General features: G+C 35.3%; 1 long non-coding RNA gene across 1 annotated transcript; it reads left to right on the top strand.

Moving 5' to 3' along the window:
* The first annotated feature begins 3,456 nt into the window (after positions 1-3,456).
* On the top strand, positions 3,457-22,873 carry LOC121419152. The gene is made up of 4 exons (XR_005970560.1): positions 3,457-3,525; positions 7,458-7,672; positions 8,958-9,014; positions 22,797-22,873. It is a non-coding gene; the product is annotated as an uncharacterized LOC121419152 (long non-coding RNA).
* Positions 22,874-26,811: the final 3,938 nt, after the last annotated feature.

The raw sequence follows: 26,811 nt of genomic DNA, 5'->3' as shown, positions 1-26,811 counted from the left end.
CGCTCGTTGCCCCGCCTCCACACATCAGTGCACCAATCAACGATCATGTATGAGCATTGCACACTCTCATCGAAAGAGGGCGCTACTAATAAATACATGGCACAATTTTGAAATGCAACGAACTCTCTGTAACAACGGACTCCTGCAACTGAAAGAAGGTCACTTATATTTCATATTTTTATAATACATCCAATGATTTTTGTGTTGTGAGATTTTCATGACGGCATTTTAATACTGTAACTTTTATATCCATACTATTTTCAGGTATCAACATTGATTTTTTTTAAACAGGGAGCGATGTTTTGTTTTGCCTTTAACTGAAAGTCTGAGAGAAGGTTAATCTGTCTTCAAAACAATCCCTCCCGGGCTGCGCGTTTCCGTTTTACACCCTGGCGAAGGCATTTTCCGGAAAAGTAGCCAAAAAGCGACTAGTAAGAGTCTACGTCTACATTTGTTTACATTATCAGCTGGGCGCGCGATCCAATGTCCGCACCGAAGTTATCCGCAGATGCAGCTGAGCTTATACTTTCCAGGTTCAATACGAATGTTTGCCTTGATCATTTGCCTCAGTTGCCGATTTGCTGATGTCTGTCTTTCTCTCTATCTGTCTATATATCTATCTCTCAAATTCTATCTCTATCTATCCATGTAACTGTAGTATCTATCTTTCTAATAATCTTCTCTGTCTCTCTCATTCTTTATCTAACATCTATCTATCTCAAATTCTCTGTGTCTCTCTATCCATCCATCTGTCTGTCTTTCTCTATTTCTCTCTCTCGACCTACCTATACAGTATCTATCTGTTAATTTGTCGCTCTTCTCTCTCATTCTTGATCTATCTGACATCTATCTATCTCTCAAATTCTCTATCTATCTCTCTATCCATCTATCTATCCATCTGTCTGTCTCTATTTCTCTCTATCTATTTATCTATTTTTAACTAGAGTATCTATCTATTTGTTAATAATCTTCTCTATCTCTCTCATTCTTTAATTATCTATTTAATATCTCTCTCTCTCTCTATCTATTTATCCATCTGTCTATCTTTCTCTTATTCTCTCTATCTATTTATCTATCTATTTTTTAACTTATCTATCTGTTAATTTGTTAATATTCTTTGTCTCTCTCCCTCTTTGTCTATCTAACATCTATCTATCTCTATCTATCCATCTGTCTGTCTTTCTCTGTTTCTCTCTATCTATATCTATCTATCTGTTAATTTGTCTATCTTCTCTGTCTCTCTCATTCTTTATCTTTCTATCTATCTAACATCTATCTATCTGTCTCTCAAATTCTCTATCTCTCTCCTTCTCTATAGCATCTGTCTGTCTTTTTTCTCTCTTTCTCTTTGTCCGTCCATATTTCTATCTACAACATCTCTCTCTCTCTCTCTATCTATCTATCTATCCTTCTCTCTCTCCCCCTCACCCTCTATCTATCGACCTCTCTGTCTCTCCCCCTCTCTCTATTTATCTATCTATCTATCCACCTCCCTCTCTCTATTTCTATCTATCTGTCTATGTTGTCTGTATCTATTTATCAGTCTTCTATATATCTATCTTTCGGCAGCTTCTAAGTGTATCAATCCATCAAACTTCTTTGTCTTTCCATTATAAGTATCTGTTTATTTTTATTTTGTCTGTCATTCTATTCATTTAGTTAATAATTTATTTTTAGAAAAAAACTATCATAAACAACGCGACTGCAAAAGCATGTTCGGATTTCACTCCTGACTGCCGCTCTCTCTGTACATGATGTGCCGAGGAACTCTGTGATCTGATCAGTAACTGTGCAAATTGCATGCGGTGGTGGACTCGCCTGTGTCGCACGCTGCATGCAACCAGCGACGTGTGTAGACTCTTCAGTAGTCGCTTTTTGGCTACTTTTCCGGAAAATGCCTTCGCCAGGGTGTAAAACGGAAACGCGCTCCCGGGCTCCACCGTCCCCTAAAGCACCAGCACAACAAAACACAATTGGACACATACACCCACCCACACCGCACACCAAGCCAACACCCACACAACCCCCCACACCCACACCCTCGGAAGTACACAGCCCCCTGTACTATATTATTAATCCATGATATCCGTGCCTGCCTCCTCGTCATCTCTATTGGTAAAAATTTCCCATTTTTTTAGATTGACCACTAATTAATGTGCGCCTCTCTTCTGCTAGTTTTTTTCTAGTTTTGTTAATTTTCTTATTTTTTTCACATTAGATATCTTTTATACCAATGTTAATGCCCTCCCCATTTATGTTTTAAAGACCAATTTAGTTTAAAAGAACCTAGGAACCACAGTTTTTCCTTAGTTTTTTTTATTTTTTCGCACTGGAAAAATACATGTTGATAGTTTTTTTTTCATTTTTATCACAAAAGGCACAAACATTGCTAGTAGTAAATTTAAACACATACAAATATTTTCTAGTGTATACAAGCTCATATAACAATTTAACTTGAGATTCCTTCAACCTACTTTTTAACGTGGACTTCCTGTCTTAAGAATATTCTACGAATAGCGTTTTCCAAAAAATTATAAATTATCTGAAAGCAGATGATTCTTCAAATTTTATATTCAACATGGCTGTGTATATATATATATATATTTTTTCCAAAAACCTTTCCATGTTAATGGAATATTGTTATATAACTGGTGAGGTTGATTTATTTCGACTTTATTTTAGTCCTGTCCTTTGAAAGTCTCTATTTGATCTTAATACAATATGATGAACTTTATATACATATTTTTCAGAAATATACTTTTATCAAAATACATATGTCCATCGATTCTAAACTTATTGTTAAATATAATTTCATATCGCTTATATGTTTCTTTTTTAATAAAAAAATCTTTCATTACCATCCAAATTTAAATCATATTTGAAAAAATCTTGGCGAGAATAATTCGTTTGAAACCAGAAAAACATTACGGAAAAATAACAGTAGACCTCCCATCTCTCGAGTTTGGTATTTAAAGAAATGTTTCCATCTCATCTTAAATTCTCCGAGTATAAGCCTTTTCATCCGCGTGATTCTCTGTGTATTAAGAGATAAACAAAATTATATAGGAAAATTGAATTTGATGTTGAAGAAAAATATACCTAAAACTATCACAAGACGAAGAGGGCAATAACCCATTCATGGGTCAGACTTCAGAAGCCAAGAGAAAATGGAGAATTTACTAGTTCAATAGAGTTGTGCCTAACTCTAGTGTTGGTAGTGAGAGAGGAGCAGTGAGCCTATGGGAACTTTGGGAATATGAACAGTGGTGCAATGTGATAAGAAATTTGACTGGGGCGAGTGGGGCCCAACATATACATGTATCTCGGGAAATAAAGGGAAAACAACCAATCGTTTATTTTTTAGTTCCGTGGTGGAAAACCACTGGACTGACTAATTTATATGTTCAGTATGGAAAACAGTTATCGAACAAATGATGTCATTTTCAAATTGCAGCTGGCGCTAGACCCGAAAACTCAACAGCTGTCGCTCCCGTAATAACGTAACGAAAGTCGAGTTTAGCGGAGGTAAGATAAATTTATCTATCTTTGGTAAGTTATTGTTAGTTAGATGTGTTAAGATATATTTGATACAGATGGTCTGTTTAGTGATAATGAGGGGAGGACTAACAGTGAGGTTTCCTTTTTTTTTGTTTACACACACCGAGGCCGAGTACCGTAACTTGAATTTTACAAAGAAATATTCATTCAGTCCCATACCTTGGAATTTTTGTTGTGATCGATTGGTTCTTGCGAAGTTTTGTTCTCAGTGAATCTCAGTCTCGCGGCGTAGTGCACACAAAATGGTCGGCCGTTGCGAAGTATGGTTGAATTACCCCTTATCGACCACCTAATCTTCTAAGCATTGTATCTTCAAAAATATTCATCAAATTTACCCAGTTTTCGTCTCATGTGCAGAAAATAGCGCAGATCAGGTTCCCATGTTTCGTCTCGCCGACTCCCATGATGTTGCATGTCATGACATGACTCTGAATAGTCTGTTATTTAATTCGCGTAGGATGGGGGGTCGGGTGTCCGGACACTTTATAATTTTGAAGCCTTCTTTTTTGTCTTTGGATTACACTCAAAATATGAATTCAATAGATGTAATCATCTATTTTGCTCTCTACAATATTTCCTAACATTTTGTACTAAAAATTGATGAAACTTCACTTGTAAATTTTTCCAAATGACTTTCTAAAATTGATCGTCCGTACACACAACCTGTCCGGACACACAACAACTGGGTATATATTTTATATACCGACGAACAACGTATACGACGAATTTACATTTGCTCATTTCCACCTGTCTTTTGAAACGGACCACCCTTGATACACTAAGTTTAAGGCCGATTCTTGTCGCGGTGACGAAATAGTTATACTCTTCCAAATCAGTTCTATGACGTCAACATGCTAAATGATTGTCTCTTCTTCTTCAGGTTAAATCTGCCTCCTTCAGGATTGAAGATTCTTGCAGATGGTTTATTTGGCATGTGTGTATGGCCAGGTTTAGGCGTGCAGTGCAAAATATATACAGGTGTAAGTAAAAAGTCCCATCTGATTTAGCTCTGGCCTCCCGCCAGTCTCAGGCAGGAGGCTTTTGGAGAAGAGGCATTGATTTTGTTGTGAGGAAGAGTATTCCATGCCTTGATTGTCCTCAGAAAGAAAGATTGACGATGGTGCTCTGTCCTGCAGTGTGGAAGCTGGTAGCCGTTCCCTTGTTGCTGCGATTGAGTTCATGTTGATCCAGTGAGTAGGGTGATGTATTCTTCGACAGGGAAGCTGACAAGATTGTGCTGCAGCTTGTACATAAGCTAGAGGTGTTGTGGTATCCCACTACTTCCACTGCGAGCTCCGGCACATGATTCGATGATTGACGATGGATATTTGTTTTTAAGCCATTTCCTATCGCATTTCTTGACTTTTCAGCGGGGTTTGGGTCAGGACAATACAATTTTGATTAATTCTACTAAATTTTTACTTTTTGTTGCTTCTTTTTTTCTCGTAAAATCGATTCTTACCGTTTCTATGGACACTGCACCTACTCTCCTGGGCATATCGTTTGTAATACGCAATAATTTTAACGCGCGCAAGGTGGTCAGTTTCAAAAGAGGTGGTCGATATGTGGTAGTCTCACAATACTAGTAGGTTCGCTCCATTTCGGTTGCTACCCTGTCAGCATTAATACTTTACTTCGCTTACTGTTTGATTTATATCATATTGTACTTTAGTTCATGGTTTTTGTCCTGAGAAAAATGAATTGAAAGTTAACACAAAAGCTAGGCCTAGGGGCCTACATGTAACTCATATTAAAAAAGGTTTGTGAGTACAATTCACTTACTGACACTTGTTCATTCATACTAGTTGATTGCCAATACCAGACCTAAAAAGAGATGGACATTCATCCAGTTGCATTTATCAGTTAGATAATAGAATATACAGGTGACTGAAATTGCCATAACATTTTCTTCATATTAATGTTTATCCAATGACCGTGAACAAGGCCTGAAGAACTAGTTTGGCATTGTGATTAGACATGTATCGATATGTCACGAATTGTGTGTGCAAAAGATAATAATTAACTTTAAATCCCCCAAAATCTATGTGTAGTTATTGTTTACCTTTGGTAATCTTAGTTCCTATGTTTTCATTTGGGAATATTTATGCATATTTTAAGATACTGTAGAGATAGAGGCAATATTGTGATTGATCATTTATAATCCCATTTATAAATCCAAGTTTCTTAATATTCCAGATATATATGGCACATTTAACGTCTAGACATTTTGTATCTGTCGATGTTATTGAGGCCATTATTTGCAAGTGGAAGTTTGGGTATCAAATAAAAACGCACTTTATATCACAGAAATTGTCTGCTTCTTAAGTTTACTGCTCCAAATCTGAAGCATGTTGATTGAAACGCGTATTCTTAAACGAAATCGGCTATAAAAATTTATTCATTGTGTGAACAAGGTTATGATATAACTTGTTCTCTGTTACTACTCCCTGTGGGTTGGCAATGTTTGGCAAATTTTCTCTTTTTTCTTTAGGACAAATTCTTGATTTTTTGACATTTTCAGTTTTCATTACAGCGATTCATCATATAACTTGGCTCTTAAGTAAATTTGACTCTTTAAATTATTATTTTTTTTGAATTGACAATAGAGATTGAAAATGACAATTGTCTTGCCATACTACATGTACTTTCCACCAACAGAGGGCGTACACAAAAATATGCCCAAAATTCAAGCTTTTGAGCACTCTGGTGAATACAAAAATTATTCCCAAGTTACTAATTAAAAATAAATTGCAACTGTATGGAAATTTGTATTTTTGGTCACAAAAGTGATATTTTGATAATTTTTTCAAAGTGTGCGTTCAACGCACACTTTGTACATTGCTGTACACAACGCCGTTGTGTACAGCATTGGTATACCATAGTCCTACATGTAGATTCCCCACAGGCAGGATGGTAATGAACCCTTGAGTGACAAAAATCAAGTCTAGGGAAACTGTCTCAAGGTTGTAAATGATGAGAAACATCCTGGAAGTCATGGTAGTCGCTATTGTCAAACACCCGTACGTTCTCATTTAGATCTCAGGTGATAGTGACTATCATAGCATCTAATGACTAGCATTGATCGTCCATCTCTTCATATGTCCATGATTATATTTATGATGAATTAGAATTTATTTCAACTAACTCTAGACTTATACTTTTTTATTAGGATCTAGACCTATTTATTTCTTCCACCTGTGGAATAAAAGGCTTGAAATTAAAAGTTAGACTCTAGGGTCTAACGCTCATAAAATCTCATTTATGTACATTGTAAAGATTATTTGTGTACATTGAAATTTCAACTTAATTTCAATTTCATAATCCTGATAATTTTTTTTTTTTGGGTGGTGGGGGAGGGGGAGGGAGAATATATTCTTGTAATTACCACTGATTGTCAGTAATTATCTTAGACTTTCATCAATCATTTTAACATGCTGGGCCTTTCCTATGGAATAAATTGCCAATAGAAATCTGCAATATTTCTTGTATCACCACTTTCAAAAGTTCTCTTAAAACCTGGTTATTTACGCAAGCTTTTAGATAATTGTTATTTTCCCCCTCTTTTCAGTAGGCTTTCTTCCTTCCTTTCTTTTTCTCTTTCCTTTTCTTTTCTTTTTCCTTTTCTTTTCTTTTCTTTTCTTTATAGCCCCATGAGCATTTTTTTTTTGATGGATACCGGTGCAATACAAATGTTCATGTTATTATTATTATTAGGCCTATTATTATTATATGGAGTGCGAAGATGAACCAGGCCTTCCATTTGCCTTTAACTTGAATAAAGTTATAATGAAACACCATGAATCAGATCAGAATTGAGTGATTGACCATACATAGTAAAGGTATCTGCATATGGGTTTAAACCTGAGCATTCTTTCACTTATGTCTCTCTGTAATTCTAGATAATAGCAATACATATATACATCACTGGTACTGGCCTTTAGGAAAGCTACTTGGAAGAAACCATAAACTTGGAATCGAGTTCAACACATGAAGTGATACATAGCCAGCATGCTTCGAGGAAGAAACAGCTTAGTAATAGCTGGCTTTGTGGGATGTATAGGCCTTGCTCTCTACCCCATTGTGTTCTCGCCAATGATGAATTCATCCTCATGGAGTAAGTAGAAAGACAAGAGATAAAGTTTGGTAGTAGAGCATGTCATGTTGAAATTACTGGTAAAAGTAGGAGGAGTAGTGGTATATTATGTAGTTCTGTGGTTCTGGAGTCTTGTGATCAGACAGAGGCATGGGGAGGCAAGCTATTGTGCGTAAACAATGGTTCAAACCTCGTCAAAACATTCCAGCACAACTCTAGCGGTTACCGTTATATGTAGAACAATATAGTAGTTGTAGTAGTAATAAAACAGTAGAAGTGGTAGTACTTTAGTGGTAGCAGTATCAGTAGAAAAATAGAAGTACTACTAGTAGTTGAAGTGGTGGTAATAGTAGTAATGTTAGTGGTAGTAGTAGTAGTATTAGTACTAGTAGTAGTAGCAGTAGTACTAGTAGTACATGTAGTAGTAGTAGTCAGTGGCATAACAAGCGGGTGGGGGGGGGGGGCAGACTGTTCCCCCTCCCCCCTACTACTACTGGTTCAGTTGCCCCCACCCCCTGGCTATGGTCCTGTGTTACACCTCTTACCTTAGTAGTAGTAACAACCATTAGTAGCTAGTCCAGTTGTTTTTCTATATCAGTATTGATATCTTCACACAAGTTCAAATTGTAACCATAGCGACTTAACTGGCATGATTAAAATCACGTGAACCAAATACCACAGTCTCTAGATATTCATATGTTGAGGCTCAGTACACCCCAGCCTTGTACATGTAGTATCTGTACATGTAAGAGTAGTAGTAGTGGTAGTGGTAGTAATAGTATTTGTGGTGGTGGTAGTGGTAGCAGTAGTATTAGTAGTAGTAGTAGTAGTCGCCGTCGTCGTCGTCGTAGTAGTAGTAGTAGTAGTAGGAGTAGTAGTAGTAGTAGTAATAGTAGTAGTAGTAGTAGTAATAGTAGTAGTAGTAGTAATAGTATTTGTGGTAGCAGTACATGTAGTAGTAGTAGTTACTTAAGAAGAAGTAGTAGTAGTAATGATAATAGTACTTTTTGTGTATGTAGAACTAGAATTAAGTCTATAATGCACAGCTCCTAAAGACCAGAAATATAATCAAAGGCAAAGTTTGTAATGTACATTTGAGGAGTTAAAAGTTGGTAATGTGTGAATGACGTATCAGATTACCTGTAGTCTAAAAGAGGGTTTTGATGTTCAGAGTGTTGATCAGTCTGTTCTGAACTTCCTTCATACATGTAAGTGCTTGGCTTAAACATTGCGTAATGTACATATCAAAGCAAAGTGCCTGTTCTTGACACTAATAATGAATCATTCCTCTTGTTGATCATTGCAGAGCAAGTACAACGGGAGACACGAAAAGGAGTGAATCAGAAAGATATACAGCCTGGAGGTTAGTTTTAAAATCTGGTGCCCGTAACACAAATCTTAGCTATGATCGTAGAACATTTTTCTCCGATTTATTGTATTGACTACAATGTGCAATTAAGCGTGAAAATCAAGCGTACGATTAATCCCTAACTTTTTTGTTACTGGGCAAGGTGCCTTTATGCCTCAAGACTGGTGTCAACATAACATTTAGTTGATAACATGGACATATTGGCTTCTATTCTGAAGTCAAGTTTAACTTTAATTGACCATGGTCTAAAATTATGGCTAGCCAAAAATATCAAAATTGTGTTAACATTGTATCTTACATTTACTGTGGTGTTTCCTCATTCTTTTACAGTGAAGACAAATTTCTGCATTCTTTAATGTCATACCCAGATGGTTACAAATGATTTGAGATTGAGTTGATGAATTGAAGTTTCTCTTTTGTTGGAGATTTGTGTCACAATTGGCTATCTGTAGTTAATCCACAATTTTAGACCATAGCTTAAATCAAACCAGTCTCAGAGTACACTGGCCATTATGTATAGGTGAGTTTTTTTTTAGTGTTGATACATTAGAATTCATGGTATTTATTAATGTGCAACAAGGAGGAAGCACTGGTAGAGTCCCTCTGTACAATATTATGTATACCCAAGATGCCTGTAAATTGCCAATGTGGCATATGAGTATCAAAAGTTTGGGTCTCATCTTTTAGCTGGATTCTTGCACATCCATTTATTACAGACGAAACAGAACTGTAGAAATGTAGACGAGTTGATGTGAAAGACTCTTGGTGACATACATGTACCTGCTGAAAGGTGTAGACTTAAACAGGCCAGGCTCAAAATTACTAGAGTAAACTTCAATGGGCAAAGTGCTGAATATGTCATCAAAATATGATGTTACATACATGTATACCAAATTTACTGGAATTCTAAAGTTCAGCAATATATTTTGAAAGATTTATATATACACTGTCATGAATATTAATTAGGTCGGCTCATTATGTCATGCCCTCACTTTTTTTTTTCTTATGTTATACGAAATCATAATTATTTGATATTCTCATATGTGTGTATGATGTGTCTCCCTTGTAACAAAATAAGCAATGATTATCTTTACCCACATTCAGTAGTCAATCTATTTTTTTTTCTTTTCATTCTTGGAGGACAACATTAGAATCAATATAGTTTCAGATAATAAAATACAAAAAAATAGGTGGGGATTTCAATTTTATGGCATCAGTTAGCTCATTGCATGTTCATGATGACGTGCACAGCATCATTTTAATGCCAAACTTAATAATGCCATCACTTTTTTTTTAATTCCTTGAAATCGTCAGTATAATGCTTGTCTGATATTACTTTATTTTCTCACATCATACTATTTTCAGCCCGGAGTATCCCTTTGATAGGTTAACGGTACCTTAACTGATTTGGTTACTTGAACCAAATAGCAATTACAAAAGTACTTCTTAGCCAATCCAGGTGGCTGTATGATAAGGGGCCCATTCAAGTTCTTGTACTGACACATGTGATACTAAACTACCTTGGTAGAATTTAAAACATATTAATAATCATTCTTATATACCCAGAGTAGTCATGTCAGCTGTAATGAACTGTTATTCCAGCGGATGTATATATTACATAATGTATTTTTACACTTCTCCATTCTAATATAAAGTCGCGTGCCTATTTTAAAAGGATGCTTCAGGCCAAAGAATAATTTTATAGAAAAAGACATGTAGAGTAAACTTCACAGAGCAAATGCTGAAAATTTGATAAAAGTCTGATAACAATTAGTTATTGAATGTTAAAAATCTGCATTATTCTAGTGTTCAGTTCTATCAGTTGGGCTCATGATTTCACATTCCCACTTTCTTTTTTCTTATGTTATCACATAAAGTCATAATTGGTTCATTTTTTTTATAAATGTATAAAATGATGTGTCTCCATTATGATGAAACAAGTTGCAGCAAGAAATAACTAATGCACTTAATCCTCTGTAAATTCATTTGTTTTTAGGGGACATGACATCATCAGCCCACCTAATGAATATTCATGGAGACACACCTAGAACTGTTTCACCTGAATAATGCAAATCTTTATTAAAAATTAAATTTGTTATTCAATTTTGATTTTCCAGCATTTTGCTCTGTGAATTTTACTCTGTATTCATAATTATCTTCAGCCCAGAGCATCCCTCTAACAGAAATGTAGACTTGTGAAGAAAATAGTGATCCGTCATTGGCCTACACACACACACACACACACATACTCACACACCATAGAAGTAGAAATAATGATACATTTATGAATTCAGCCAGATATTGGGGTCTGACATGCACTTATGAAGTATTTCAACATTGGAACTGAATGTGTTGACGTCACAAACTAGTTAAAGGTAAAGTCCACCCCACAAAAATGTTGATTTTAATCAATAGAGAAAAATCAAACAAGCATGACACTGAAAATTTCATCTAAATTTGATAAGTTATGACGTTTTAAAGTTTCGCTTATTTTTCACAAAATAACTCAGTGATATGCAAATGAGAGTGTCAATGTTGTCTTCCAATCACTATTTATTTTGTTTTTTGTTGTTTGAATTACACAATATTTCAATTTTAACAGATTTGAAAATGATGACCAACTTAAACCCCAAAATGCTAAACAATGGTAGTTCCACATGTCCATGGAAGAATAAAACTTTGTTTCACATGACAATGAGTAGAAAATTTAAATATTTCATTTCATATAATGAAATACTAAAGAGTTAGTGAGTGAGTGATATCATCAGTCCCCTCATTTGCATTCCAGCCAAGATGTGCATATTATTGTTTTATGAAGTTAAGTGAAACTTCAAAATGTTATAACTTTCTTATTTCACATTCGATTTTGATGAAATTTGATGTTGTACATGTAATGCCCATTGTAATTTTTCTTTTTATTAAATTTAACTTTATGTTGGGGGTGGACTTGTCCTTAAACAAACTATTACCAAGTAGAAGTTGCAGAAATATTGTACACAAACTATTCCAACAGCCATTAATCTGACTACATATAGGCAATTTACAGGATGAATTCAAATTTAATTCAATTCAATTCATGAATGCATGCCCAGTGCCCTCTCTCTCCATCTTCAATGTAAAATACAACATTACCATTTCCCATGCATGGATATTCTTGCCCACTTGAACTTATTCTCACATGTGACAAATTATCCACATTATGGATTCTGAGTGGACCAGCAATGTACATCAGTGTTTGTAATTGTCAGTTATCAATCATGAGGCTTGAGTTGAATCCTTGCATACTCTACCACTTCAACACTTTCTGCTCAAATGCACTAATGCTTTTCCTGTCACTCCTTGAAATGTTCTGTAATCCTTCAACATCCTTTTTTTGAGATGGCAAGACTTGCTATTAAAGAGCAAACCTATTTAGGTTGTCAAATGGCTTCAGCAAAACAGAAAAAGTGAAGAAAAATAGACTTTTAAAAAATCTGACATTCAGAAGTTTTAGGTGTTTGAAAAAATTCAATTCGAGGTACGGTACATGTTTTGTACTACACTCCCATTTACTGTATGTTGAACTAGGTACTTGCCTGGGGATAGGGGCAATTACATTGATGAGTGGGTACCATGCGTGACCCAAAAAACATGTAAAAGGATGTCTTTTTCAAGATAGGGCACGTTATGTAATAAGGGTGTCAAAAAACACTAAACTAATGAAAAAAGGGTATATATTTTTGCTAGGAAAGCTACATGTATATGTTTAGGGTCGAATTTGTGAGGGTATAAAAAATTAAGACTAAAGATGTTTTATAAAGGATGTCCTTTTTGCCCCAAGAGTCAACACTACGTGTTTAGAGTACGATTTGCGCGAGGTGTGGGCTGTAATAAAAACCCAATGATGTGACTAACCACCGACGTCCGTGACATAACAATTAAAATATTGCTGTACTTGTTTAGGGGTTCAATTCTGGTAGTACTTGCCAAAAGTATCGTTTTGATTCCAATACTTTAAGGAAAGGGTTTCACACGCCAATCCTCGTTAAGGGGTGCATTTTCAGAATCTGGAAAATACATGTTTAGGGTGCTTTTGGAGACCCTATGATCGCGCATGGTGTGCACTCAGTTGAAGTGGCCCCCCCCCCCCCCCAGGATACTATACTTGCTTCTCTTTGGTACCACATTATCCAATTGTATGTAGGTTGGAATGAAGAATGTAAAGCAATGTATTTTTTTATTTTTTTTTTTTTTCATTTTCATTCTGCTTTATCAATGGTCAGCCTTTTAATTTTTTGTTGGATATCATCTAGAAGCTACTCAGACAGCTAGTCGAAAAATACATTTTGCTTCTTTTTTTTTCCTGACATTTGTCACTGTTTTATTTAAATGAAAATTATTACAGACCCTTCAAAAAGCAAGCTCAACCATAATCCAAAGTAGAATGAAAATTCATCACCCTTTATCTTTTGAGATGAATTCATTCGTATACATGAAGCAAATCATATGGTGCAACCTTAATCATAGACAGTCAATGCTACATTTATACTTTGACCTCAAAAGTTATTTTCATTATCTACTTTGCATTTTAGAAAAATAGCATGAATTTCTTTTGGGAGTGCCATTATACATGTAGCCCCTTTTAGTCCTTCCACAGCTTAATAGAGATACATTTAGTTGCTTTTTCTTTTGTTTTGTAATACCCACCACAAGTTTGATGTATTTTTTTGTCTTTTAAAGCTAAACAAAAGAGAGAGAAAAGATAGGGGTGTAGTGAGTGAAGGCAGCAAAACAGACATCGTTTTCAGTATAAAATAGTGGAGCGTCCCCCCCCCTCCACTAAAGATACACAAGAATAAAAAAGAAGAAATTCAGGGAAAATGTGTGTCATTACACAGGTCCATTGTCATAAAGAGGGAAAAGAGGAAGAAAGAGAGTGACAGAAATGCCTTAAGGGGTAAGGATATGGAAAGATACTCCACAGAATAAAAATGTTGAAGAATATACTTAAAATACAGGTCACACGTGTGAGAGTCCTTGAAGAATGCAAACAGGTCTTTGAAACACCCGAAATGGACTTTCCAAGATGTTTAAGGGGTATTTACATGTAGATGCTTTTAGGTAGTGATGCCATTTAACATTTCTCCTGGGGAAAATGGGGGTGGGAACTTAAACCCAATTGTTAGTTGAAGTGGAAGGGGTTTTCCTGTGGGAAAATATTGATTGTCACTAATTGTTACACTTTGATCTATTTTAAAGACATTTTTTTTTACTTTGGTGTGAGGATTTGGCTTGATTCTTTTCAAATCAATTTGTTCTTGGGGTGGACATGACAGCTTAATGTTTTTATACCTCCCAGAAGTGTGTGCAATTATTACGATTTGTGCCCTAAAGCTGTTACGATGTATAGGATATGAAATAAGAATTAGTAGATATATTTTCTAATTTTTTCATCAAAGTTTATTTTGAAGGGTGCTGGATAATGAATATATCCATGTATCTTACACTTGTAGCTTGTTTATAAAATCCATTCTCAAGCATGGAATTGACTGAAGTTTCAGGATATAATCTTTGTCTGTAACTTTACAGAACTTTTAAAGTAAGTGCTCGAAGGGCTATTTTAAATTAGAAATTACTGAGAGAGTAAGGTAAGAGAGGTTGCTATTAAATGCCAAAATTACTTATACCCCTTTCATAAACCCATCCTCCAATTATCTGCCTAAAATAAAGAGTTATGCGGATAATTCAATCAAAATTGCGTTCACAAACTCCGAAAATAATCCACACTTTTTTTACGAGCGGATTTTAAGGCGGGTAATTGTCATAGGAACTGCACACGCCCCCTCCGATGGGGATGCGTTGGAAAAGGGTGAGCTTGTGACCACACCATGGCAATTATCTGCATCACTTTGGAAATGCGTTTATTTCTAAGTCAAAATCTGGTCGCGATGCTGCTATTATGCGGATAATAGCAGCATCGAAATAATGCGGATAACTCTGGTCCTCCTCCAATTTTACGACCAAATTATGCGGCTATTATCCACATAATTTGGTTTATGAAAGAAGTATTAGAGAGGTTGCTAGATGCCAAATTTGAATAACAACTGAAAAACCCATCCAATGACCTCTACACAGTTGGTTGGAATGATAGATGATATACATGTATGTAATTTACATGTACATAATTTTCCGGTATTGATCTTTTACTACAGCTTGAGATGGGCTTTTAAAACTCAAATGTAGTATTTTTACCATATTTCTGACCGGGGGGGGGGGGGGGGGGGGGGGGAATGGGGAAGATGCCTTCCCCCATGATATGATCTTGACTGGCACTGGATTTAAAGTTAACTCCTGACAGTCAGGATAGATTAATGCATTCAGTGACTACTACCCTTTTGTAATATTTACATGCAATAATACTCAAGTTTAACTCACATTGATGACCATTCAGCAAGGCTTTATACAGGCTTATACAGTAGTATTGCTAACCTGACTTCTTTTTTAGGAAAAAAACTAGACTCCAAAATCTTTTCTTTTATGGATGAACTGGAATCCTTTATGGATGAGGTGAAGACTACAAGAAGTTTTGTCCACTTACCAACATCCCTCTTGTGTCATTCACTGTGTTTTCGAAGTAGTTTTGTAGCTCTTTAGGCACTTAACCTTTTCAATTTTTTTTCTCTAACATATAACATCAAGATAAGGTGAAAGATTATGTCACAGGAGACTAGAGGAGGGCCAGTTCGGGAGGGGAACAGACAGAGATACTGTTCTCACTATTGTCCTAAAACTAGTGTACTGGCAACTAGTTTAACATGTAATGAGAACGGTCTAAACCAGTTCAGAAAACCACTTCGCGATGTAGTTTTAAGACCACCTTGCCGGATTAAACTCATTTTAGCATGATTGAGGGCACAACCGTTCTTCGAGAAGCGATGTTCACTCATTTTGAGCGCGCTACTTCACTCTCTGTATGTGGAATGCCTACGATGCGGTTTGAAATTTCGCACGAAGCATGTCACCCCACTGACAGTGCTCCCATAGCAACAAGACCGGTTAAGGTGAAATGGTTTTGAAGACCACTTTTGGGTGATCAAATGGGAACGCTAGCAAAGTGATCTTTCAAACTGGTTTTCTGAACCGGATACCAGTAAACCAGTTTTAGAAAGTATAATGAGAACGGTGTCTTATTTCCTCTTCTTTTTCTGGAAAATAATTCTACCATTGTTTTATTTTTTTTAATTATGTTACTATTGTTTTCATAAATAATCAATTACAAAAAATCACAAATATTTACATAATCAGACATGATCGTAATCAAACAAACAAAAATAAAACAACAATATTGATAAAGAAAATAGAAAAAAAGTGACAAGTAACATAATCCAGAACAAACTAAAACAATTAGAGTCTGAACACATACGTACAACCAATATATCAGGTAATGAGCCATGTACTTATGGGGTTTAAAAAAAATCAACATGTTTTACAAGTAAACTTCTTCAAAGCTCAAATCTACATTTTTTAAAATATAAAGCAAGCTTGTTTCTTTTTTGGCCAAATACTATTCAGTTTCCATTTGAGATTTGATAAAATTCTTAAAGGATTCAACATTTGGAGTATCACCTCTAAATTTACAAATATATATGTAATATTTCACATTCAATAAAATTTAAGTTACAAACATCAGTTATTATACCAAGCAGTTTTTCAAAATTTGTAAGATTAATAACATTGCCTAAAGTTACATTGTAATGAATTTGTAACATATTTCCAAAGTGGAGTCACTTTCATACATTCACAAAATAAGTACACAATCGTTTCTTCTTCCTTTTCACAAAATACACAGTCGGGAGATTCCTTTCTATTGATTTTGAATAAAAAGTAAATCAATGCTATTGTTTTATGAAATATTTTAAAATAAAAAGAGCGCAATCTAGTGTCAATAGTACAAGTGAAATTGCCATTATGAACCTTCTCCCAAATGGATTCTTCAGGATCAGTAATTTGACTTTTCCAAGAATCATACCTGTTCTCAGGGATATAAGGTACATTCATTATCTTATACTTTTTAATAGCAAGCAACAAGGAAACTAGGGAATCATGAATGTTTACACTATATAAAAAAGGAACGTCTAACCATTCCTCTGGAATGTGTTTGATCAAAAAATTATATTTTCTTTGATCTGATCTCGGAATGTCAAAGTCTAAAATCAACTCTTCACAAACAATTTATGTTTTGGTAAGGGTGGGTTCAATAGATCTGAAATGCTTGAGATATTCTTGTTATTTCATGATTCATAATAAAAATACCTTTTGGATTCTTCTTCCATTTTTGTCTCACCTGCATAGCAGAGTGAAACTATAGGCGCCGCTTTTCCGACGCCGGCGGCGGCGTCAACATCAAATCTTAACCTGAGGTTAAGTTTTTGAAATGACATCATAACTTAGAAAGTATATGGACCTAGTTCATGAAACTTGGCCATACGGTGATCAAGTATTACTGAACATTCTATTAGAGTTTCATGTCACATGACCAAGGTCAAAGGTCATTTAGGGTCATAAACTTAGACCATGTTGGAGGAATCAACATCGAAATCTTAACCTGAGGTTAAGTTTTTTAAATGTCATCATAACTTAGAAAATATATGGACCTAGTTCATGAAACTTGGACATATGGTTAATCAATTATCACTGAACATCCTGCATGAGTTTTATGTCACATGACCAAGGTCAAAGGTCATTTAGGGTCAATGAAATTTGGCCGACTTGGGGGTATCTGTTGAATTCCCATCATAACTTTGAAAGTTTATGGATCTGATTCATGAAACATGGACATAATAGCAATCAAGCATCACTGAACATTTTGTGCAAGTTTCAGGTCTCATGATTAAGGTCAAAGGTCATTTAGGGTCAATGAACTTTGGCCGATTTGGGGGTATCTGTTGAATTACCATCATAACTTTGAAAGTTTATTGGTCTAGTTCGTTAAACTTGGACATTAGAGTAATCAAGTATCACTGAACATCCTGCGCACATTTCAGGTCACATGACCAAGGTCAAAGGTCAATGAACTTTGGCCGAATTGGGTGTATCTGTTGAATTACCATCATAACTTTGAAAGTTTATGGATCTGATTCATGAATCTTGGACATAAGAGTAATCAAGTATCACTGAACATCCTGTGCGAGTTTCAAGTCACATGATCAAGGTCAAAGGTCATGTAAGGCCAATGAACTTTGGCCATGTTGGGTTTTTTTGTTGAATAACCATCATATCTCTGTAAGTTTATTGGTCTAGTTCATAAAAAGTGAACATAAGAGTAACCATATATCACTGAACATCTTGTGCGAGTTAGAGTAGTTTTCAAAGTCAGCACTGCTGCTATATTGAACCGCGTGATGCAGGTGAGATGCTTAGCCAGAGGCATTCCACTTGTTGAAAAAAGATACAGTTTTTTGTATAGTCTGTAAGTGAATCCCAGAAGTTATGAACACTGCTAGAATTTTAATGAAGTGTTCAAGAATCAAGTATTACTTGAACTCGAAGAGCATTATCTTCAACTCTTGCTTGAACTCACTTGAGAAAGGAAATATATTTACATGTGATTCAGGTTTTTTGGAGGGTGTAAGAAGTAGCTTTCTAGACTCTCCAACTTTAGAAGTTTATATTTAGTAAACATTTATTGGATTGCATTGAGTTTCCCAAGAAAAGATCAAAGTCTCTGTGCTCAAGGAGTTTTCCAGAGCTTGTTTTGTATAGCTTGTCAAACAAACACGGCATGTCCGTGGGGATGATATACCTTCATTTGTTATTCCTATCATGACTTGTTGCTGTGTTGTATGAAGAATCTTGACAAGCGAGGGGGATATCCCAAAGGATGATGGGATAGATACTTCATTGTCCAAGCTTGTCTTGATAGCCTCACCACTAGAATGTACCTCATCTGATGCTGTTTTGTATTGGTGCAAATTGTAAACATGTTGATGAATAATTCTACGAAGTATGCCAGCTGAATACATGCACAAATAAATGTGTTCATACCCTACAAACGACTTGTTTTTTTTACAGTAAAGCTAGGGTTACACCAGAAACAGTTTCTCTCAAATAAATTCAGACCCATTTTGCCTGTATATGACCTGATTTGGATGGTTTGGGTGGATTTGTAACTTATTCGTCTCCGATCCAAGGAGCTCCCTAATTAGAGATATGGGACCTGAATGGGTCCTGATTCAGCGCAGAATTGACGAGAATTGATTCAAATTTTTGCCAACCGGAATAAAGCCGAATGCCCCCCAAATGGTGGCAAGAATCGAGCCAAAGGTGCTCAGAATTGACGACCTGAATCGTAACAAGTTTGGCCAAATGCAACAAGCCCGGACTCTTATGCCCCAAGTGATATGAAGAGTTCCGTATCTGCCCAGAATACTCTGTATGCATCCGTTTATCTAAACCGAACCGAGTGCCATCAGAATACATCCCAAATGAGGCCAGAAGGAAATTTGTTGAGGCCATTTTCGGGACTGTAATTTGGAGGGCAATTGGTTGGTTTTGAACATTTCAAAATGAGCCGAATTCCCATTGCGAATATTCCCGAATCCTTCCCAAATTTACTCACGTTCGTGGAGGGAGAATAGAATACTGAACTCCAAAAAGCTCCCGAATAAGTGTATTTGGATGGATTTGCAGCTTTTTCGGTTTCCGTTGTAACCCCAGCTTTAGACATGTATGTGAAAAGCTATTCACGTTAAAGCCTGTCTAAAGCAAAAAAAATGTTATCATAATATTACATAGCTTATTTATTTAGCGCACATATCAACCTTTTTACAGGTTGATATTACCCTGGCTAAGCTTGGCTACCGATTCTGGTGCACACAGATTTTTGAGGAATTACTTCCTGCCAATGAAAATAATAAAGCTTCAATCATTTCTATGATATTGGTGCATGCCTACATGGTCTAATATACCAGAATGGGTAGTGAGTAGTGACCAATCATTTTGTGTTTGTGTGTTGATTCTTTTTTCAAACTTTAATTTTTCGTTTGTGCATGTATAGCACTATCTCAATAATTTGTTTCCCCCTTTGAACATAAAAGTGATTCAGAGACAGAAAGTCACCCCAAATGAATTATATTTTGAAATTTTTGTCACAATCCGAACATGGGAAATTGATTTATACCAAAACAAATATTTTTGTAATGACCTAGTAGATTTTCCTGCAAATTTAAAATCTATATATACAATTTATTGATTGATAATGACAATTTTGATTACACACATTCTTAATATAGTAAATTAGAATTGTTTCAACACTTTTTTTTTGGGGGGGGGGGCAATTTACAACAAATTGGAGAGATGCTATAAAGGTTCTTAAAAATTGTATGTATTTTTTATCTCTTGTTTAAGGGATGAACTTATCTACATGTATGATGAATGCAAATAAAAATGAAACTCTCATGCAATAGAAAAGGGATTGAAGTGATTATAAAATCGGTTTTGTCTCCTTTGTGAATCTGCATCTTCCCATGTTCATAGATGTTTTGTACACTTTTTTTTCTCAATGTTTTTATTCATATAACCCCCAGACTATGACCTAATCTTACCCTACCCACTGGCCAAGTGTCTGGAAGATGCTGTTTCTGTTACCATCATTGATTTTGTTCTCTCATTTTTTTTCTTCCATTTTCTCTCATCACAACAGTTTTGCTCTTGGTAGCTTGGCTTTCCATGAATAGCATCCCTCACAGATTCATTGATTATGCCATCTGTTTTCCCCATTCTCTTTTTTCTCCCTTCCTTTTTTTTCTTGAAGAAGTATTTATACCTTTAAACACAACTTTGCTGCAAATGGTTGGTGACTAGGGTCAACTTACTTCTTATTGAGAATTTTGAATGAAAAATGTTATATTTTCAAATTTGAAATTATGATTATACATGTACTTGTAGGATATGCACCCTGAATATTAAAGCCAAAACAGAAAAAAATTACATGTCAAATCGCACATATGGTCACCCTATCAACTACTTATTCGCAAAGTCGTGTTCAACTTTGTGAAATCACTTCCAGGTTTACTGTATAGTTATTCAAATTGATTCGTGTGTTTCTCTTATAAAATATCAAAAGTTAAGAATACATACAGGTGAGAAAAAATTCTTTACTCTCTGTATCTGTGCTCCTTGAATAGTTTGTTTTCTCTCTTGTACATAGTTTCATATTTGTTGTGTATCCCCTTGAACATCACATTGTCGATCTCCTGTCGTGAGGATAAATTCAATTAAGCTATATCATACATGTATGTGAAAGAAAATATGGTTTAAGTGTTTCATGAGCTCTGTGTTTTGAGAACAACCTCTAAAATGAGGGCACTTAGCCTGTTTGAAAGTTACACTATTCCTGTATATGATTGGCACTGATTGAAATTCAAGATTGATGAGGGGGCGGCAGAACTTTTTTTTTGCTTGCTCCAGAAAATATTGTTCCTTTGGCTATATACATGTAGTCATGGTCAATAAAGTGCACTAATTGATTTTTTTGCCTCAAAACTATTTTAACTAGGCCATGATATCAGATGTTACTGTATCATCGTTACAAAACTACACAATACAATGATTGATGATTTTTCTCTTCTTTTTTATAGAGAAGGGAAAAAAAATCTAGGAGGAATATGTATGAAGAAAAAAGGGTTACTTTATTGGGTCTTTGACATTTGTTAGTTAGCACTTGTTTTGTGTCTTTTTTCCCTGACATATTTTGAATCTTTCCTGAATTGATTAATTAGAGCTTGTTTGATTAAATTAGTTCTGCAGAGAGACACAAACCAATATTTTATGAGATGTTTTTGTAGAATAATTCTTGACTTTAGATTTCATAGTATGCTTAAAGGGGAAGTTCATCCCAACAAAAACTTAATTGTAAAAATAGCAGAAAAATTAATAACTAATATTAGTAAATGTTTGAGGATTTCCATCAGAGATTAAAGAAGTTATTAGAAGTTTTATTTGTTGATTTGTGACATCATATGCAGACAGCTTTCCATGTATTATAAATTACACGAAGCAATGAAATGTCATTTTCTTTTTTAAAAAATGTGAATTGTTTTTATTGTACATTCAGTATATTAATAAAAAAATCATTCCACACCCACTCCTGAAAGGAAAACTATTCAAGTTGGAAACTTGGAATCATGAACCATTAATCAAATGCATTGCATAACATATGGGGCAACTGCTCTCTTATGACATCACAAATCTAAGAATTCGAATTCTAATAACTTTCATCATCTCTATTAGACTTCTCTTAAACCTTCAAAAACATTTTTTATTATTTTTCTGGTATTTTTACAAAGAACTTTTCATCAGGGTGAACTTCACATTTAACACCAACATGATACATGTATGTACATGTACAGTGCATCCAACATTTTATCTGCATTTGTCACTTTCCATCCAAGTGTAGTAAAACTAAAAGGGCACCTGGTACATGTAGGAAGGAATTCCTTCAATACCCAAACACCTGATCCAGGTAGCTGTGCTAAAGCCAGGGTTATAGTATGCACCGCTTTATAAAAACATTGTATTAAACACTATACACATGTAAATGTTGAATAATTTCATTATCATCATTATAAATATGAAAGGTTGACCTCAGCACGTTTTAAATGTAATATAAGATTTTAAGCAATGAAAAATATAAGCATGGACAGGAGAAGATCAAACAAATATTTTAAATGGCTGCTGCTGAATTAACACAGAGTACAATTGAAAATCGTGTCTGTCCTCTTGTTTTTTTTCTTACAGGTATGAGGGTATGGAGTGACCCGTTCAAACCTCGAGCTGATGCTAAATGAAATCATGAAATCCTGTGGATAATGTAAGAAAAAGAAACTATGAACAAGAACCCTTGAAGCAATTGTCAGTATCATGTGTGACATGATCAGATGGAAGATAACACAAGTGATAATGAAATGCCAGAAGGAAAGAGGAATGTGATACTCTAGAAGTGGATGGACAAGATTCTCTTGAAGGACTTCAGTCTAGACATCGCCATCAGGATTCATTGTTTCATGATCAAAAATGAAAAGTGAATATGAGGATTATTATGAACATCATTATGGCACAATAACAATGCAGTGATCCCGAGGGGGGCCACTTACATTGACGAGTGGATACCATGCGCGACCAAAAAAACATGTAAAAAGGATGTCCTTTTCACGATAGGGCACGTTACGTACATGTATGTAACGTGATAAGGGTGTCAAAAACGCAAAAATAATGAAAAAAGGGTATCTATTTCACTAGGAAAATCACGTGTTTAGGGTCGAATTTGCGGGGATGATAAAACAAAATTAAAATGTTTTATAAAGGATGTCCTTTTTGCCCCAACACTTCGTGTTTAGAGTCCGATTTGCGCGAGGTGTAGGTGGGGTCGTACTACCAAATAAGGTAAAGCCGACGACGCCATGAGGACCCGTAACAATAAAACATTTCTGTACTTGTTTAGGGGTTCATTTCAGGGAATATTTGTCAATAGTATCGTTTTGTTTCCAATACTTGTTAAGGGTATCGTTTTGTTTCCAATACTTGTTAAGGGTATCGTTTTGTTTCCAATACTTGTTAAGGGTACGGTTTCACACGCCAATACTTGTTAAGGGGTGCATTTTCATAATATGGAAATTACGTGTTTAGGGTGCTTTTCGAGACCCCTTGGTCGCGCGTGGTATCCACTCGTGAATGGAAGTGGCCCCCCCGGGGCAGTGATATTGAGAAGTGATAATTTGTCTTTTAAATGTGAAATGTTCAGGTTCCACGACATTTGCATCGGCAAAAATTGCTCCACTCTAAATTCCACACACTCATGGAATGTCCAACCAGAGCTACCAAGTCTCACGCATTATGCGTGAGACTCAAGCATTTTGGACTCTTGTTCATTCCCTCAAATCTCTGTCTCACGCAACTATCACAGCCTATCCCCATATACATTGTACACAATGTCTGTGATCTCACTCAGATTCACAGAAAATCTCACGCATAGCTGGTCTTTGAACTTGGCATCTCTGGACCAACTTCAACCCTGGATTTAACATTATACCCTTTCCTAAACCGAACCCTAAACCTAATATCCTATTGCAACCATGACCCTTACCCTATATCTTAGATGAACTAAAACCCGGAGCAATTGTTGCAGGAGCAAATGTTGTGTCAATTATATTTATGGGAAGCTGTTACATTTTTTTTAATGTTCATTTTTATTGGGCAATTCAGTAATCATGATATACAGACCTGTGGCTGTATGTAATTTTTTTTAAATTTTACATTACACCTACATTTTACCATGGGGTACTTTACCATTGAGATATTACTATGGTGACAATATGACAATCTCACTTTTATAGAGAGTATTTGGTTGCTGTCTCACATCTCAGATATGGAGATGTCTTTGCAACATCTACTAAAAACAAGAGGTATCTCTTGGAAATCACTTAAGTCATAACTTAGATCAAATATTCATATTTGAAGCAAAAAAAATCAAAGATATTTCCAGCGGTTCTCCATAAATCTGTTTAGCTTTACACCTTATAAACTGGTGCAGTTGTAGGAAAGATGTCTCTCCAGCATTGCCATGTTGTCATGGAACTTTGAAAATGATCATTATTATGACAAATTGTCATTTGTTCGATATATATGATTTACCCCTCAGAAACAATGTGATTCAAGTTTTATGGAAGTTAATACTGAACTCTAAAAGTGAAAATCGCGGTGAAAATGGTATCGGAAAGCTTTGTTATTCCTCTTTACAATAATGTGACATGTATTGTAATTATGTAATCATGACAGGTGCATGTAACCCTGAATAAAGGGCAAAGCAGAAGTGATATGTTGCAAATACTGAATTGTTGTGTAACCATCCTCTATTTCTTTTGAATATACAATGTCTTTTTAGCACTGGTGTGAATAGTGTTTGCACAAAGCCAAAAGTTTGAATGGTCAATAAGTAATTCGACCAACACCTCAAACTAGTTTAACATTTCACAAATGTTCATAAATTGTAGGGTTTTGCTCAAGTGAAACAGGTATAATCACCGGGGCACCCCTTTCTGAACAAGATAATGACAGTCTACATACAATTTTCACAATTTGGTTTGCAATAACTCTTGATTTTTAATATAATAAGACATCCTTAGAATTAGTGGATACTTCCATAAATTAATTGTATGACATTCCTTTTACAGATAATTTAATTTTTTTTCATATATGATATGATGGTCAGTAGTACAGATTTACCTGCTGTATCATAGAAATTTAAAAAATGGTATAATTAACCTTTTCAACATAGTATTCAATAGGCTTTTGTAATAAACAAAGGTTTGTAGAATTAGCAAACATTAACAGATGTTTTATACATCCATGTATTTAGCTTCAAAAGCTAGAAAATGATAATTCATAACATAATAAAAGTGATATTATATTGACTTATTGCAACTCTTGTGCATATGTACATGTTAAGATGTTGTTAGGGCTTTGCTAGAATTTTCTCATGTTTGTTCATTTCCTGCTCCCCTTCTCTCAGTCTGCCATACCTTTTTACTATTTCATCCCTATCTCCCTCTTTAATCTGCAAGTTATTGCCTCTGCTCGCCCCCCCCCCCTCAGTTTCTCCCTTCCATCTCTCTCTCTGCCTGCCCCCCCCATCTCTCTCTGCCTGCCCCCCCCCCCCCCATCTCTCTTCTATCTCCCTCTCTCTCTGCCCCCTATCTCTCCCGCCTCTCTTATTATTTGAATGGAAAAAGACTACAGTATACAGGCAGCTTTGCTCAACTCAAACTACTGCAACCAAATATGTAACAAGTTTTTCATTATATGGGCCCTGTCTTACAAAGAATTATGATTGACCTGATCAATTGCAACTATGGAAAGCCAGCAACGTCATCTAAAATACATGTTTTTTCGAAATATTTTCTAGATGTTCAATCATACATTCATAATTTTCTTGAAAATTCAGTGTGCTTCTCTTTTTTTACAAGGGACATCGTGCAAATTTCTTTGAGTAAAAATTATAACACTGATGGATTTCCATAGAGTTAAGATTGATCGGATCAATCGTAACTCTTTGTAAGACCGGGCCCCATGTCGAGAAATTTGTTTTAACTGGAGGAAAATATTTGAATTCCAGAAAGTTTACCTGTATAATCATTTATGCACATATAAAATAGACAGTGGCATATTGTCATAATAAAAACATAAATGGGTGACATAACTGAATTTACATTTCTCTTTGCTTTATTAAATATGATAACAAGTACATGTATAGATCTTTTTTCTTCATATAAATAACTTTATATTGCAAAAGCATGAAATTTTGCTTGTAAAAAACCATTTATACCACCAATATCATTTCAATAATATACGATCATTGTGAAAGGAAAACTTTCAAAATTCATATGCATGAAAAAAATTGAACGAATACAATAATTTCTTAAAATGGTAGCAATAATTTACAATGTATTGAAAGAACATGGAGAAAAAAAGTTCTCATTAAAAATATGTCCATCCACTCCCACAAAAAAAAACCCTCAGAAATTTGAGTCAACGACACAGGATGGAATAAGGATGATGATGACACCTGATGAAAATAAGAGAACTTGGCCCATATTTTGTACTAGGTTGGGGGGGGAGGGGATCTAAACTATGGTAGAAAATTGTGGTTGAACTATGGATAGCCACCTGTGACACAATTCTCTTACGGTAGCAGTTCAATTTGTGACCTGCCACTCCAAAACCAACAATAAATCAAACAATATGAATATTGAGATTT

Source organism: Lytechinus variegatus, chromosome 1 (assembly GCF_018143015.1).
Source record: "Lytechinus variegatus isolate NC3 chromosome 1, Lvar_3.0, whole genome shotgun sequence".
NCBI classification, from domain to species: Eukaryota; Metazoa; Echinodermata; class Echinoidea; order Temnopleuroida; family Toxopneustidae; genus Lytechinus; species Lytechinus variegatus.
This window is presented reverse-complemented; position numbering and strand designations above follow the sequence as displayed.